The 16,182-nt window shown below is 42.2% G+C and overlaps 1 long non-coding RNA gene across 2 annotated transcripts; it reads left to right on the top strand.

Moving 5' to 3' along the window:
* LOC129645443 (uncharacterized) lies at window positions 1-2,582 on the top strand. Of its 2 annotated transcripts, none has more exons than XR_008711326.1 (3): window positions 1-425; window positions 931-994; window positions 1,414-2,582. It is a non-coding gene; the product is annotated as an uncharacterized LOC129645443 (long non-coding RNA). The 2 variants fall into 2 exon arrangements; XR_008711332.1 differs by lacking the exon at window positions 1-425 and adding an exon at window positions 486-758.
* The last annotated feature ends 13,600 nt before the right edge of the window (window positions 2,583-16,182 follow it).

Raw genomic sequence — 16,182 nt, 5'->3', positions numbered from 1 at the left:
AAGGGCGGCGGGTCTTCTAGGAGTGAAAGGAATCGGAAAGTCCGGATTGCGAAGTGATTTCCAGAGCAACCACAGCCGTGTCCTCACGTCTGAGATTGTTCGGTTGGTCAGAAAGTTCGTTCGGATTTTTCCAGGAGATCCTACGGAAAAGCCCAAACGAGCTTTTTGGTCAACCCAGTATTTCGGCATTTCTCTGCTCCCCTTTGCAACTTGAAATTTACCTAACTGTGCTCCTGAGCAAGGTGATGGAAGTTAAAACAGGATGCACAGGCTGTTATATCTGAAACAAAGGGTCTTTAACTGCCCTCCCTATCCTCCTTTTGTTCTGGAACAAAGTTACACATTTTACTGGAAAGTAATCTCCGGTTCTAACAGTGCCCAACAGCAATTGTGCACTACAGTTTTCTTAGGCATCTATGCTACAGGTGAGTTTGACATTTAACTTGTTTTCTTAACCCACATAGTATTTGCCCACTTTGTGTGCCTGCCTTGCTTCAGACACTCCAGAATGTAGGAGTTAGGAGGAACCTTGGAAACCCTGTGGTTCAACCTTGTCTTTTAACCAATGAGGAAACTGAGACTCAAGAGAAGTTTCTCTGGGTATCACCCAGAATGAGTCTCCTGTCTATAGTCTGCAGGTCCTCCTCTCCTATAAATGATTCAAAATGGCTCCTTCTCATGCTCTGGGCTGCTTGCAGCTGTTTTCTTGATGTGGCCTGTGGTCCCTGATATTTAAATACGACTGTCACTGGCCTTTGGTATGACCTTGCACTTAATATGACTAAAATGCAGATTCCAAAAGGGCAGGGTGAGACCCAGAGAGCAGCAAGAGAGGCAGTGCTTTCAAAGGCCGGACTTCCTACCTGATGGAGAGAAAATATTTCACCTGGCATCTAAGTAAAAGGTCTCATCTTTCTTTCTTTATTTTAGGTCGAATGCCCCCACTTAATTTACTGAATTGGAGAAGATGGAGAAAAGGGACAGAAAAATTAGGGTAGGTCTCAATACCATAATTTATACCCTACTCCTGAAATTATAGATTATTGTTGTTGAAATCTTTACACAGTTGTTGGACTAAAAAATTCTCTATTCTATATGAGCATAAATTCAGATGCATAAGTACATAGCTACCATATCTATGTAAATGGAGACATCCTAGAGTATTACACCTTGCCACAGATGTTTGATTTTATTCGTGGAATTAATATCTTCCAGAAAAGTTAAAAATGGATATTTTCATCCCCTACGCACCCTGAATATTTCTTTAACTAGTATGTAGGACCACCATTTTGTCGCTTTGTTAATCTTGAAAACCAAACGAGTCACGGTGACGCCACCTTAAGACGTCTGGCTGCCAGCAGAAAGGCTGTGCTTACTCCGACCTTGCTATGATCTAAAGTGTTTTGTTTACAGTCAAGGCACCGTAGAACTGCGGGGCAAATAGTGAGAGGGCAGGCGTCTGCTGTAGTAGCGACGAAGCGTGAAAAAAATACGACGGAGTCCCCGAGGGAAGAGAACCCGGAGCTGTGAGCGCCATCCTCCTGTGGACAGTAGGCGGCGGCTTTAAAAGACAGCCCGGGAGAAGAATTTCCAATAAACAGCCTAAAGGCGGAGCCTAGGGAGAAGACAGAAAGTTACACTCGCGCTGCTCTGAAAAAGGGGGCTCGGCTGCCCCCAAGACCCAGAATCTCGTCCTGGGTGATGTTTTTGTTGTCGGTTTCACTCTTGGTAGTTTTCTCCTTAGAGCTCAGAAGTGGCTCATAAGCCACCCAAGATTTGTGTGTGTCCTTTAACAGCTTAGGAGAGAGACGAAGACCAAAATTACTTAAAAGAAAACACCTGTGTGGTAGCCGAATGTCCCGGCGGGGCGGCTCAGCAAGCTCGCCTCCCAGGTGCAGTTCCTCGCAGGGGGGAAGTCAGGCAGCCCCCAAAACTTCTGCGAAGGCGCACGCTTCCTGGCCCCATTGCCCCTCCCACCTCGAGCACACGATTTTAATCCTTCCTCGAGGATGTTTACGGTGAGGCGACGCTCGCTCAATTTCACTATGCTCCTAAACCGACATATTTTTAGAGTTTGGAAATTTCACAGTCTGTTTCTGACCCTTTTTATTCAATTTAATAAATACTTATTGAGCATTTTCTATTAATTTGCTTATTCTTTCTTTCTACAAATATTTACTGAGTGCCTTGATATCCGAGACTCTGGGAATACAGAGGTAAACAAGCAGATTTACACTAGGATGACGGCTTACACTCTAGTAAGGGGAGAGGAGACAGAAAATACACAGTGATACATGGGTGAAATATACATACCCCGGAAGGAAGTGATACATACTATGGAGAATAACAAGAGGAGGGGGAAAGAGAGTGTTGTGAGGTTCCAGTGTGACTAGTGTGGTCCAGGAAGGCTTCATGGAGAGAGTGCCCTTGGAGAGATGCTCTGAGGACTCCAGAGAGCGCAGCCATGTAGTGTCCCCATAAAGGGAACAGCAGAGGACTTCCCTGGTGGTCCAGTGATTAAGACTTCTCCTTCCAATGCAGGGGGTGGGGGTTCCATGGGTCGTGGGAGAGCTAAGATCCTACATGCCTCCTGACCAAAAAAAAAAAAAAACCAAAACACTAAAACATAGAAGCAATATTGTAACAAATTCAAAAGACTTAAAATTTTTTTAAAATGGAGGATGCAGGGGAACAGCAAACACAAAAGTTCTGAAGTGTGATTTTGTCTTCAAGGAACAAAGGGGAGAGAGGAGGGAGTAACAGCAGCAACATCTGCTCAAACAAAGCGAGGTAGGCCTACACAGGGTTTTAATCCATGATTGAATGACAGGGGAGCCACTGAAGCAGTAGGAGGTTCTAAGCACTGGAATGATGTCCTCTCACCATGGGTAAGGTAGTCCCCAAGGTGGTATTCTCAGCAGTGTGGATAATGAAAGGATGAGGAAGTCACAATTTTTGCCTTTTAGGGAGTATTCATCCTAGAGGGCTTCCCTGGTGGCTCAGATGGTAAAGAATCTGCCTGCAATGTAGGGGATTGGGGTTTGATTTCTGGGTCAGGAAGATCCCTTGGAGAAGGGATGGCTACCCACTCCAGTATTCTTTCTTGGAGAATCCCAAGGACAGAGAATCCTGGAGGGCTACTGTCCATGAGAGTCAGACACGACTGAGCGACTAACACTTTCATCTTAGATAAGGAGACCACCCTCTCCATAGATAGCAGAATATGGAAGAACTGTGTTCAAAGATGGAGTACAAAGGAGAGAGAAAGAGGAAGCTGTCAAGGAGGTGATATGAGTCAGATCTTGAAGAATGAGAAAGTGCCCTTGGAGAAATGCTCTGAGGACTCCAGAGAGACCATAAAAATTATAAAGATGTATTGGCAGGGGTGGTAATTGGGGGTTGGGATCAGACAATGACAGGCATGGGGGTGACATGCTAGTGAAAAAGTCTGCTTTATTCAGTAAGCAAAGGAGCTTTTGGTGAAGAGAATAACATGAGCACTGTTCAAACATGTCTCCTGACCAAGAACAAGCCTGTGCCCTGAGAAACGGAGTCTAGGGGCGGAGCCAAATGAAAGTTGGGTGGACAATCCCATTATGGCCTTAATCGAAAGGGAACTGAGTTTTGCACAGAGCACAGATGTGAGGCAAAAGGGTAGAAGCATGAGCCATGAGACCAGAGAAAGAGGGCTTGGAACAGAGAACAGGAGGCTGTCTGGTGTGAGCTACTGAGTTACAAAGGCATAGCTGCAGATACTTTGTATGCAGTGATCACCACCTTGACCAGGAGTGGAGGTAACAGTTAAGGGACCCAAGCTGCATAGATGTGGAGTCTAGAAATGGAGACACAGATGTAGAGAACAAACTAACAAGGGGGTGGGGGGGGGGGGTGGGATGAATTGGGAGATTGGGATTGACATATATACACTATTGATACCATGTATAAAATAGATAACTAATGAGAACCTACCTATAGCTTCGGGAACCCTACTCAGTGTCCTGTGGTGACCTAAATGGGAAGGAAATCCAAAAAAGAGGGGATATATATATATATATATATATATATATATATATATATACATGTGTAGCTATTTCAGTTTGCTGTACAGTTGAAGACAACATTGTAAAGCAACTATACACCAATAAAATTTTTTAAGTTATTTATTTATTTGGCTGCGCAGGGTCTCAGTTGTGATACTAGGGAATCTTTGATCTTTAGTTGCAACCCTCAGGATCTAGTTCTCTGACCAGAGATTGAACCTGGGCCCTCTGCACTGGGAGCATGGAGTCTTAGCCCAAGGACCACCAAGGAAGTACCTCTAATAAAAATTAATTAAAAATTATGGGACTATGCGCTCCCAATGCAGGGGGCCCAGGTTCGATCCCTGGTCAGGGAACTAGACCCCAAATGCCACAACTAACAGTTTGTATACCACAACTGAAAGATCTCTTGTGCCACAACTAATTGATTTGGTGCAGCCAAATAAATACATGTTTTTTTATTAATTAAAAAAATTAAAGGGCCCCAAGCTGTCTTGGACAGTCAGATGTTTGGGTTCAGAAATGGCATCTGACAGCAGAGTCTAGGGTGGTTGTGATAAGCATGGAGGCACTGACATAGGGAGGTGACTTTCAAGGCTGATTGCAGTTGCCCAAGCAAGAGGTGTGTGTGTGCCAAGTCGCTTCAGTCGTGTACAACTCTTTGTGACCCTATGGGCTGTAGCCCACGAGGCTCCTCTGTTCTGGGATTCTGCAGGCAAGAATATTGAAGTGGGCTGCCATGCCCTCCTCCAGGAGATCTTCCTAACCCAGGGACTGAACCCACATCTCTTGCATCTCCTGCACTGGCAGGTGGATTCTTTACCACTAGTGCCACCTGGGCAGCCTAAGCAAGAGATAGAAGGGCCTTAAGCTGTGGCACAGAGGAAGGAATGGAAACCAAGGAATGAATGTGGGTTTGCTTAGGTAGTCAGAACAGATACGAAGGCTGGTGAAAGATGGAGAAATGGGGGATGACTTTAAGGGTAATTGAGAGAATGGTGCCATTAAATAAGAGAAGTAGCACAAAGGGAGGATGCAGCAGAAATGGCTTGCTGTCCACCAAATGCCATTCTCACCTTCTTCCTCAGTATCAGAATTGTAACCAGGCATACAGCTGCCCAGCTACATTAAATTTCCCACCCTCCTTTGTAGTTGGATGTGGTCTGATGATAGGTGTTTTCCAGCAGAATGTAGGAAAAAGTGATAGGTGTCTTCCAGCCTAGTGTATAAAACCTATCACATGACCCCTCCCCTTCTGCTTCTCTCTCCCCACTCCCATGGACTGTTAAGGTGAATATCACTGCAACCTTGGAAGCCACACGTTAAAGATGATAGAGCCACCATCAATGACTTGACCCAAGAGGAGAAAGCGAATTTCTACTTTGTTGAACCATGTTAGTTTGGGTCGATTTGTTAATAACATTTTATAGTCAACCTTAACTAATACAGGAGGGCAGAAAGAGAAGGGGGGTGACAGAGAATGGAATGGTTGGATAGTATCACTGACTCAATGGACACGAGTTAGAGCAAACTCCAGAAGACAGTGAAGGACAGGGAAACCTGGTGTGCTGCGGTGCACGGGTCTCAAAGAGTCAGACATGACTTAGCGATTGAACAACAACTAATACAAATGGGAAAGTCTGGGAGATAAAGAATAGGGAAGATTGAGAATTTGATTTGTTACAGTCAGTATATATATTGAAATGAACTATATCCTTGAGGGAAAAAAGAATAAGAGGTTATGTTCCTTAAGAGGGTAACAAAGGGACTTCCCTGGTGGTCCAGTGGTTAAGCATCTGCCTGCCAATGCTGGGGACATGGGTTCAATCCCTGGTCCAGGAAGATCCCACAGGCCTCGGAGCAACTACAACCATGCGCCACAACCACTGACCCTACGTGCTGTGACTACTGAAGCCCGCACGCCTAGAGCCCACGCTCGGCAACTAGAGGGTAGCCCCCGTTCGCAGCAACTAGAGAAAACCATCACGCAGCCATGGGGATTCAACTCAACCAAACAATAATAGTTAGTTTTTAAAAACAGGTATTATAATCCCCGCCCCACACAAAAATGGGTAACAGAGATAATATTGGAGACATGAATCTGACACGTAATGCAAAGGTATGGTGTGGTTGGCAGGACTCTCTGAGACCTGTATTTACAAATATGCCAAAAGTAATCATACGACCAGGTCAGATCCCACATAAAGTTTTCAGAAGTATGGGAAAAAGTATATGTGGAATGTTCTCCATATTTTTCATCACAGTTGACCTGTGCAACACTCTTTTCTTCACTGCCCCACACAACCTTCTCAGAGAGTTTGCTCCCTTAGCCTTTTCTGCTAAGGGATTATATGACATTGCTCCCATTTGCTTCTTGAAGATGACCAGAGAGGGGAGAGTTGGTAGCTATCTGATTTGAACTTGGCACACCAAATCCTCTCTCCTGGAAATTCGAAACCAGGTCTCAAAAACTTCAGTTAGTAAACTGTAAGTTAGAGATGCATAAGGTAATACAGATTCGGAATTGAAAGAGCAGTTTTAAGAAAGCTATCTTTGGCCCATATGTGATGGAGATGGAGATAAAGATTGCTTGCAGTGTCAGAAGAAAGAAAGGGACATTCAAAGAGAGGAGGAGGAGAGAGACCGTAGGTTTTCACATTTATTTATTTATTCATTTGGCTGTACTGGGTCTTCATTGCGGCATGAGGGATCTTTAGTTGTGGCATGTGGGATCTCACTCCCTGACCAAGGGTTGAACCCCGGGCCCCTTTGCATTAGCAATGCAGAGTCTTAGCCACTGGCTCACCAGGGAGGTCCTGAGACCCGGGTTTTAGAGAGACAAATAACACTGAGCACCCTAAACTCCCCAGTTTCTGGATCCTGCAACTCGGGAGGTCCAACTACATGGATTTCAGTTCCGTGGGACAGCCTGTGTTTGTAAAACAATTCCATTTTGCTCCAAGCTAGTTTGTTACTGGTTTCTATTAGTAGAACCCAAGACATCCCTGATTAATACTTTACATATTTGAAAGCAGCTTCTTTGATTTCATCACATTTGACCCTCATAAGACCACCATGGCAAGACAAATGCCATTATCCTCTCTTGCAGATGAGGCCCCGAGATTAAGAAGACTGAGTGTTCCGAAGCCACAGAAAGGTGCAGGCAAGGTGCTAGGACCAGTGTGCCTGCCCTTCAGAAGCTGAGTCCAGAGTCCACTGTGCTGACCCTTGTAGATGATGCAATGACTTAGTGAGTTTGTAAATTTTATCACTGAAGTTTCATTGGCTTAGTCTACCTACTATTCATCAATAGAAGGTTCTGGAGAAAAGGAGATTCGAATTTCTGAAAAGAAAAATAGCATCTTTGAAAGAAACGACTCAAAAACGGTTTAAAACTGAGCTAGGTCAGACTTGAGAGAAAAAAAAAATTCATGAGGTATTTTTAATTAGAGAAAAAATTCTCATTTTTAAGTAAAATATAGTAAGAAAATTCAGTATTGCTGGTTTCATAAGAAGGGGAAATAGCAAACTCTGGTTTCACAACCTTAATTTCCATGATTGAAACATAAATGGACAACTTTCATGAGTAGAATATGGAATTTAGAACAAAAAACATATTCACCACCAACTCACCATTTTCAACTACATTCATTGAGAAGATATGAAGGAGAAAACCTCTCTCAATGACCATCTCAGTCTTCAGTTTACACAAACTTACAGCTAAAAAAATACTGGAAAGTGCTCATTTTCTGTTCCTGACCACTCTCTGAATAACTGTTCACATGAATATTTGTTCATTCCTTCATTCATTAAATTTTTAATGAGCTCTTACCAGATGCCAGACCCTCTGGGGACATAGCAGAAAACAAAGACAGCCAAAGTCCTGCTTAATGGAATGGAGTTAATACTCAAGTGTGGAAGGCAGACAATACACAAATAAGTAAGCATAGGGTATCATGCCATTAAAGGTGCTCAACTGGTGTCATTGAGGGTGCAGAGAGTAATGGAGACAGGTGCTATATTAGGAAGGACTCTCTGATTAAATGACATTTGAACAGAGACCTCAATGAAATGAGGGCATGGACTACATTATTTTGTGTTCCAGGCAGACGAAACAGCAAATCCAAGAGCCCCGAGGAATATGCCTGGGATGCTAAAGAACAATAAAGGGACTTGCAGGTTAGAGTATGTAGGGGCTGGGAGGTAGGAGATGAGATCAGAAAGAAACTAGAGCCCTGGATCATGTATACTTTATAAGATATGATAAAGACTTTCAATATTATTCCAATTGAGGTAAGCCATCTTTGAGTGGGGAGTTTTGATTTGACTTTGGCTAATTTTGATCACTTTGCTGTGTGGAAAGTTCTTCAAAGAAGCCCGAGAGAAGTAGGGAGACCATTGCAGTAATCCAAAGAGGTCGTGCTGATTCAGACCAGGGTGGTAGCAATGTATGTGGGAAAAAGTGTGGAGTTATGATATTTGGGTTTTAAAATTTTTATCTTATTTTTAGTTGGAGGATAATTATTTTACAATATTATAAAATATTGTTTCTGCCATATATCAACATGAATCTGCCATAGGTATACATATATCCTCACCCCACCACCACCCGCCTTGAGCCTCCCTTCCTATCTCACCCCTCTAGTTTGTGACAGAGCACTGGCTTTGGGTTTCCTTTGTCATACAGCAAATTCCTACTGGCTGTCTATTTAACATATGGTGATGTATATGTTTCCATGCTACTCTCTCAAATCACTCCCCCGCTCCTTCCATCACTGTGTCCAAAAGTCTGTCCTTTATGTCTTCGTCTCCTTTGCTGCCCTGCAAATAGGATGGTCAGTACCATCTTTTTATATTCTATATATATGCATTAATATATGATATTTGTGTTTCTCTTTCTGACTTACTTCACTCTGTATAATAGGTTCTAGGTTCATCTACCTCTTTGGAACTGATTCAAATGTGTTCCTTTTTATAGCTGAGTAATATTCCATTGTGTGTATGTATCACAACTTCTTTATCTATTCATCTGTCAGTGGACAGATATGTTTTTAAAGATATAGCCAGCAAACTTTGCCAAATGATTGAAAATGTAGAGTGTATGGGAAAGAAGAGTCTGTAATGACCCCAAGACTTTTTGGCCTAAGCAACTGAAGAAGGTTTGGCCATATACTGAAATGGGGTTGACTGAGGGAGGAACAAATTTTGCTTCGAGTGTGCTAAGTGTGAGATAGACATGGACATCTAAGTGGAGACATTGAGTAAGCAGTTGTATATACGAGTCTGGAAGTCAGGTGAGAGAGGTTTGTGTTGGAGACACAAATTTGGAAATTTTAAGCATTTAGATGATATTAAAGCCTTGGGACTAGATAAGATCATGAAGGGAGTGAGTTTAGATAGAGAATAGGCCTGAGCATTACAATTTTTAGAAATCAAAACGATGGGAAGTCTCTAAACAGAAGAGAATATAAAGGAGCCACTGATGGGAGTGGAGGAAAGCCAAGAGAGAGGTGACTCAAAAGCCGAGTAAAACAAGATGTTTCAAGGACGAGAGAGATCAAATGGTTCAAATGTTGCTGGTAAGTCAAGTAAGATGAGGGCTGAAAACTGACCATTGGATTTGGTCATGAAGGTCATTGGTGATCTTGATAAGAATAGTTCTGGCCAAGTGGAGGATATGAAAGCCTGGCAGGAGTGGACTAAAAGGTAAGTCATGTAATGTCCCTGCATGCTGTATACCCACATGAACAAAATATGCACACATATACCTCATCTAAATAGAGCGTGGCTAGGTTCTAATAGCAGGAGGCCAGTGTGGCAGCAGGCCTGGGATGGGGCCTGGGCACCAGCAGATAGGGAGCTAAGCATGTAAAGAAGGTGCCACCCACTGACCACCTCTGCTTGTTTCTCTGTATGGTTTCACATTCTATCATTCCTTCAGTGTGTTTTCTTAACTTTCCAGAGAATTGTCATGTTGATAAATTACCTTAAACCTCTTGGAAAGGAATCGCTTTTGGAGGCTGTGCTAAGAGAATTAGCACTGAATGAGCTGTGCTTGTGAATCTCATATTTCACCGGGCTAATGTTCTGCTTAGAAAACCATCGCTTTATTGTAAATTCTTAGCATAATAAAAGGACATTGAGTTGTGTTTCTGTTCTTGACAAAAAGCCTTTTCTGACATTGTCATAATGGTATTTTTCTCCGAACCTCAATAATCTGCTTAAGATCTTCCTGTATCAGTGAACCAATTACATCTCTAGTATCTAATGCAATTTGCAATTTGTTGCCTTTTTCCTTAACCTGGGATTTGATTTTCTGACCTAAATGTTTCAGGGTGGTTTTCCATCTGGCTTCCTTCACCAAAGAAACAGAAACATCCAGAATAGTTAGGCCCTCTGTCACCACATGAGGACAGAAGAGGGTAAGTAATAAGAATTCCCCCGCAGAGCATTCATGAAGCAGGAATGTAACTGACCTGCTGAGCTGTTTAAACAGCACAGGAGGGCAGCACAACGCCAGAACTCTCGGCCCCAATCTGGCAAATATTCCAGACCATAACCATACTTACAGCCTACGTTTCTAAATGCATACAGAAGAGTTTTAACCCCACCAAATTTAACTGAACTGTAAATCTGCATAGACTCTACCTATTGAACGTTTTCAGATCATTTTCATACATTACTCACATAATTTGAATTTAACATTAATGTAGTTTATCACAGCAGAGTGTTTTTAATAATTGCGCGGTCAAAGTAAGTATTATAATCCTTAACAAGTGAGTAAGTAGAAATGAAGGAAAAAGGTGGGGACTTCCCTGGTGGTCCAGTGGCTAAAACTCTGCGCTCCCAATGCAGGGGGCCCGGGGTTTAATCCCTAGTCTGGGAACTAGATCCCACATACTACAAGATCTGGTGTGCAACATTTAAGACCCGGCCCAGCCAAATAAGTAAATAAATACATATTTTTAAAAAGATAAAAGGTAATTTGTCTCTGGTCACATGCAATTGGTGAAAAATAATCCAAGCCTGATCCTTTTCCACTAAACTACTCTTCAGAAAGACACACCCCCATCCCTCTAAACACACATAGACATATATACACTGCCTCCATGACATATTCACCTTGACTTCAGATATAAACATATGGCTTTCTTTTTCCTCAGGATTGCTTTGGCAAGTCTGGGTCTTTTATGGTTTCATGTAAATTTTGAAATTATTTGTTCTAGTTCTGTGAAAAATGTCATGGATAACTTGATAGGGAACCACATTAAATCTGCAGATTGCTTTGGCTAGTATGGTCATTCTTAACAATATTAATTCTTTCAATCCAAGAGCATGAGACACTGGAGCAGACTTTTAATTTCAATGCAACTGCTTTCAATTGGAATCAAATGTCCTCAATGACCTATATGTCCAAGGGGAAAGCACATGTCCCAGGGTTAAAGGTTCTAAAGCAGCACTGTCTGGCAGAAATATGAGAAACATGTGCAATTTTAAACTTTCAAGTAGCTATATTTTCAAAAAGTAAAGTAAAAAGAAACAGGTGAACTATTTCAACATATAATCAATATAAAAATTATTAATGAGATATTCAACATTATTTTTTCATAGCAAATTTGGAAAACTCAGCAGTGGCTACAGGACTGGAAAAGGTCAGTTTTCATTCCAATGCCAAAGAATGCTCAAACTACTGCAAAATTGCCCTCATCTCACACGCTAGTAAAGTAATGCTCAAAATTCTCCAAGCCAGGCTTCAGCAATACATGAACCGTGAACTTCCAGATGTTCAAGCTGGTTTTAGAAAAGGCAGAGGAACCAGAGATCAAATTGCCAACATCCGCTGGATCATCAAAAAAGGAAGAGAGTTCCAGAAAAACATCTACTTCTGCTTTATTGACTATGCCAAAGCCTTTGACTGTGTGGATCACAATAAACTGTGGAAAATTCTGAGAGAGATGGGAATACCAGACCACCTGACCTGCCTCTTGAGAAATCTGTATGCAGGTCAGGAAGCAACAGTTAGAACTGCACATGGAACAACAGACTGGTTCCAAATAGGAAAAGGAGTATGTCAAAGCTGTATATTGTCACCCTGCTTATTTAACTTATATGCAGAGTACATCATGAGGAATGCTGGACTGGAAGAGCACAAGCTGGAATCAAGACTGCTGGGAGAAATATCAATAACCTCAGATATGCAGATGACACCATCCTTACGGCAGAAAGTGAAGAGGAACTAAAAAGCCTCTTGATGAAAGTGAAAGAGGAGAGTGAAAAAGTTGGCTTAAAGCTCAACATTCAGAAAACGAAGATCATGGCATCTGGTCCCATCACTTCATGGGAAATAGATGGGGAAACAGTGGAAACAGTGTCAGACTTTATTTTTTTGGCTCCAAAATCACTGCAGATGGTGACTGCAGCTATGAAATTAAAAGACGCTTACTCCTTGGAAGGAAAGTTATGACCAACCTAGATAGCATATTGAAAAGCAGAGACATTACTTTGCCAACAAAGGTCCGTCTAGTCAAGGCTATGGTTTTTCCAGTGGTCATGTATGGATGTGAGAGTTGGACTGTGAAGAAAGCTGAGTGCCAAAGAATTGATGCTTTTGAACTGTGGTGTTGGAGAAGCCTCTTGAGAGTCCCTTGGACTGCAAGGAGATCCAACCAGTCCATTCTGAAGGAGATCAGTCCTGGGTGTTCTTTGGAAGGACTGATGCTAAAGCTGAAACTCCAATACTTGGGCCACCTCATGCGAAGGGTTGACTCATTGGAAAAGACTGACGCTGGGAGGGATTGGAGGCAGGAGGAAAAGGGGACTACAGAGAATGAGATGGCTGGATGGCATCACCAACTCGATAGATGTGAGTTTGAGTGAACTCCAGGAGTTGGTGATGGACAGGGAGGCCTGGCACGCTCCACTTCATGCGGTCGCAAAGAGTCGGACACGGCTGACTGAAGAGTCAGTCACGTGACTCTTCAGTCACGGCTGAAGAGAGTCGTTCACAGCAACTGAACTGAACTGAAGTTTTTGAAATTTGGTGTGTATCTTACACTTACATCACATCTCAATTTGGATTGGTACATTTAAATGCTCAAGAGTGGAACTTCCCTGGTGGTCCAGTGGTTAAGACTTCACTTTCCAATACAGCAGGTGCAGGTTTGATTCCTGGTTGGAGAGGTAAGATCCCACATGTCTTGAAGCCAAAAAACCAGAACATAAACAACAGATGCAATATTATAACAAATTCACTAAAGGCTTAAAAAATGGTGCACATTAAAAAAAAAACTTAAAAAACGCTCAAGAGCCTCACATAGACAAAACAGACAATAGAGCTCTAAAAGATTACTGTGATGTTGAGAACACCAGAGGAGATTTAATTGTGCTGGTATTTTTCATTAGTCTAGTAACTTTTATGGTCCTCAGGTAACAAAACTGCATAGGTTTTGAGTGGTCTGTTCCAAGCTTGTATTTTCTGTAAGTCCTGTTATTTCTAGTGTGCTGTTTAAAAAAAATACTTTTTTTTTTTTTTTTTTTTTCTGTATATACATACTTCCCTACCCTTCCTCCCAGCTAGAGGTAGTCATATGACATAGTTCTGAGCAATGAGATGTGAGGGGAAGTCTGTTAAGTCATATGGGAAAGATTTTTCACCCTGATAAGGGAGGACACAAAGAGAAAGCATTTTCCTCTTTTTTTTCCCCTCCCTCTATCCCTTCCTTTCTCTTTGAACATTTCATATGAGAACATGATGTTTGGTGCTATGGCAGCCATCCTGAGACTGTGACTGCTGCTGCTGCTGCTGAGTCGCTTCAGTCGTGTCCGACTCTGTGCGACCCCATAGACGGCAGCCCACCAGGCTCCGCCGTCCCTGGGATTCTCCAGGCAAGAACACTGGAGTGGGTTGCCATTTCCTTCTCCAATGCATGAAAGTGAAAAAGTGAAAGTGAAGTCGCTCAGTCGTGTCCGACTCTTAGCGACCCCATGGCCTGCAGCCTACCAGGCTCCTCCGTCCATGGGATTTTCCAGGCAAGAGTACTGGAGTGGGGTGCCATTGCCTTCTCCAGAGACTGTGACAGAAGACTACTGAGTTGAGGATGGCAGAACAGAAAGGAGATGTAAATGCAAATAAAGAAGCCAGCCGGGCAAAGATGAGGATGGCAGAGAGCCTAGGGTGGAGTTCTCTAGTTGTCGCAAGAGTATTGTAGCAGAGATGTCCTTAATGGGCACTGCTAAATATTCACAACCAAAGTTCACCCTTTTTTCTCCCATATGCCCCCCCCCGCCCCCGCCCTTGCTAACGATTCCCTTCCATCTGACTGCAATATTCTTTCTTCAGGTGTGACCAGTGTACTAGAATCACTCCCGACACTGGAAAGAGCACAGGGCTAGGAGCAGCAGCACAGCTCTCTGGCAGCCCCTTGTTCACCAATGAAGGGGACTGCAGTGCACACACACTGCGATTTGGCTGTAGCGTTTAATACGTCTAAAATCTTTAAAATTATGTCATGAAAAAAGTTCTATCACTCAGTTAATAAGACTGAAAGTGAAAGTCGCTCAGTCGTGTCCGACTCTTTGCTGCCCCGTGGACTCTCTTGTTCATGGAATTCTCCAGGCCAGAATACTGGAGTGGGTAGCTGTTCCCTTCTCCAGGGGATCTTCGCAACCCAGGAATCGAACCCAGGTCTCCTGCATTGCAGGCGGATTCCTTACCAGCTGAGCCACAAGGGAAGCAATAAGTAAGATTATATTGTATTGATTCAACAAATTTGGGGTAATTGGGAATGCATAGAAGATTCCTTGTTCAGCAGTTCCTTATGTTGGGGTCACAATAATTCAAGAACCCACGTTTACATAAATATGTGACTACAAAAGGCAGCAGTTTTTTCACTGCCTTACAACGTCAAGGTAATTACAGGAGAGCATGCTCAGAATGCTGCTAAATAAATAATATGGATAGCTATTTTTTTTCCATGGATAATGTTTTTAGCTACTGATCGTGGAAATTCTGGAAATCTATTTCCTGAGTTGCATGACAGACTGAATGGGTAACCAATTCCTGGTGAGTTTCTTTTACTCATTAAAAGATTTTTTTTCAGTGAACAAAGGTAAAAGTTTTATTTGACCAGTTACTGGTCTTACACTAACATTTTCATCACATGTAAATACACCAGTAGTCTCAAAGGATTGGTAGCTCTGTATCAACTCTTCATCCAATTTCCATTCTCTGTTTCCATTAGCACCATCTCATCATGTGCAATAAAAGCATTCAGTTCTTTTACAGTTGTTGACTGCCTTGACAAAGTAAGCAGTGTTTATGGGTCAGTCTTAATCACCTTAATAAGTGAACAAAGAATCAATTCAGCTTATCTACATTTCTTTTCCTTCACGAAAAAAACGTCAATTCAGTCCTGCTTAGAAAACTGGCTATCACCTTACCTCAACCAAATGAGTGCAACCCTAGATAATGGAGCAGGACTTTAAGTTCCTTCTGACTTTGGTACCAATTGTTGCCTTAAAAGTAAGTATCCAACTTGCTACATTTACTGCATTTTACTATCATATCAAACATAAAGAGAAAAATCTAGAGGTTAATTTTTTAACGTTAAGTCTGAGAACCATGGTGGAAGTGCCCAGAGCCTTGAAAATTTGGCCCCGTTTGCACACATGTACATACTTTTCCCTTACTTAATTTCATGCGACCTAAAAATCTCATCTTCCTTTTGTAGAAAGTTTCTTCTATTACAAATTAAGGTCTTCAAATTCATTATTTGAAACCTAACAAATAGTCCAATAAAACGTCCAAATTGTAAACATCAAAGATACAGATGCTATTATACAACTCAAAGATACAGATCTAGGTTTAGCTGAATCTACCAGCAACTGAAGGAGTTTACAGCACATTAAAATGCATCATTAGAAACTCTTCCATCAAAAATCATTGCCTTATTTTCAAACGGATCTAGTCATATCTATAATATAATCAAAGTTTCACCAGATCTTCTCATCTTGTATCATAGCCTTCTAATCCATTTGAAACTGATTCTGAAGGGAACTTAAAGCCATTTTTAAAAATTTGCTTGTTGGTTGGTGCTTTTTCTGGCTATTGCTTCTAGAGCCGCCAGTTTTTAGTTTCAAAATT

Source organism: Bubalus kerabau, chromosome 1 (genome assembly GCF_029407905.1).
Source record: "Bubalus kerabau isolate K-KA32 ecotype Philippines breed swamp buffalo chromosome 1, PCC_UOA_SB_1v2, whole genome shotgun sequence".
Taxonomy (NCBI): Eukaryota; Metazoa; Chordata; class Mammalia; order Artiodactyla; family Bovidae; genus Bubalus; species Bubalus kerabau.
The sequence above is the reverse complement of the archived record's forward strand: the minus strand, read 5'-3'. Positions and strand labels throughout refer to the sequence as shown.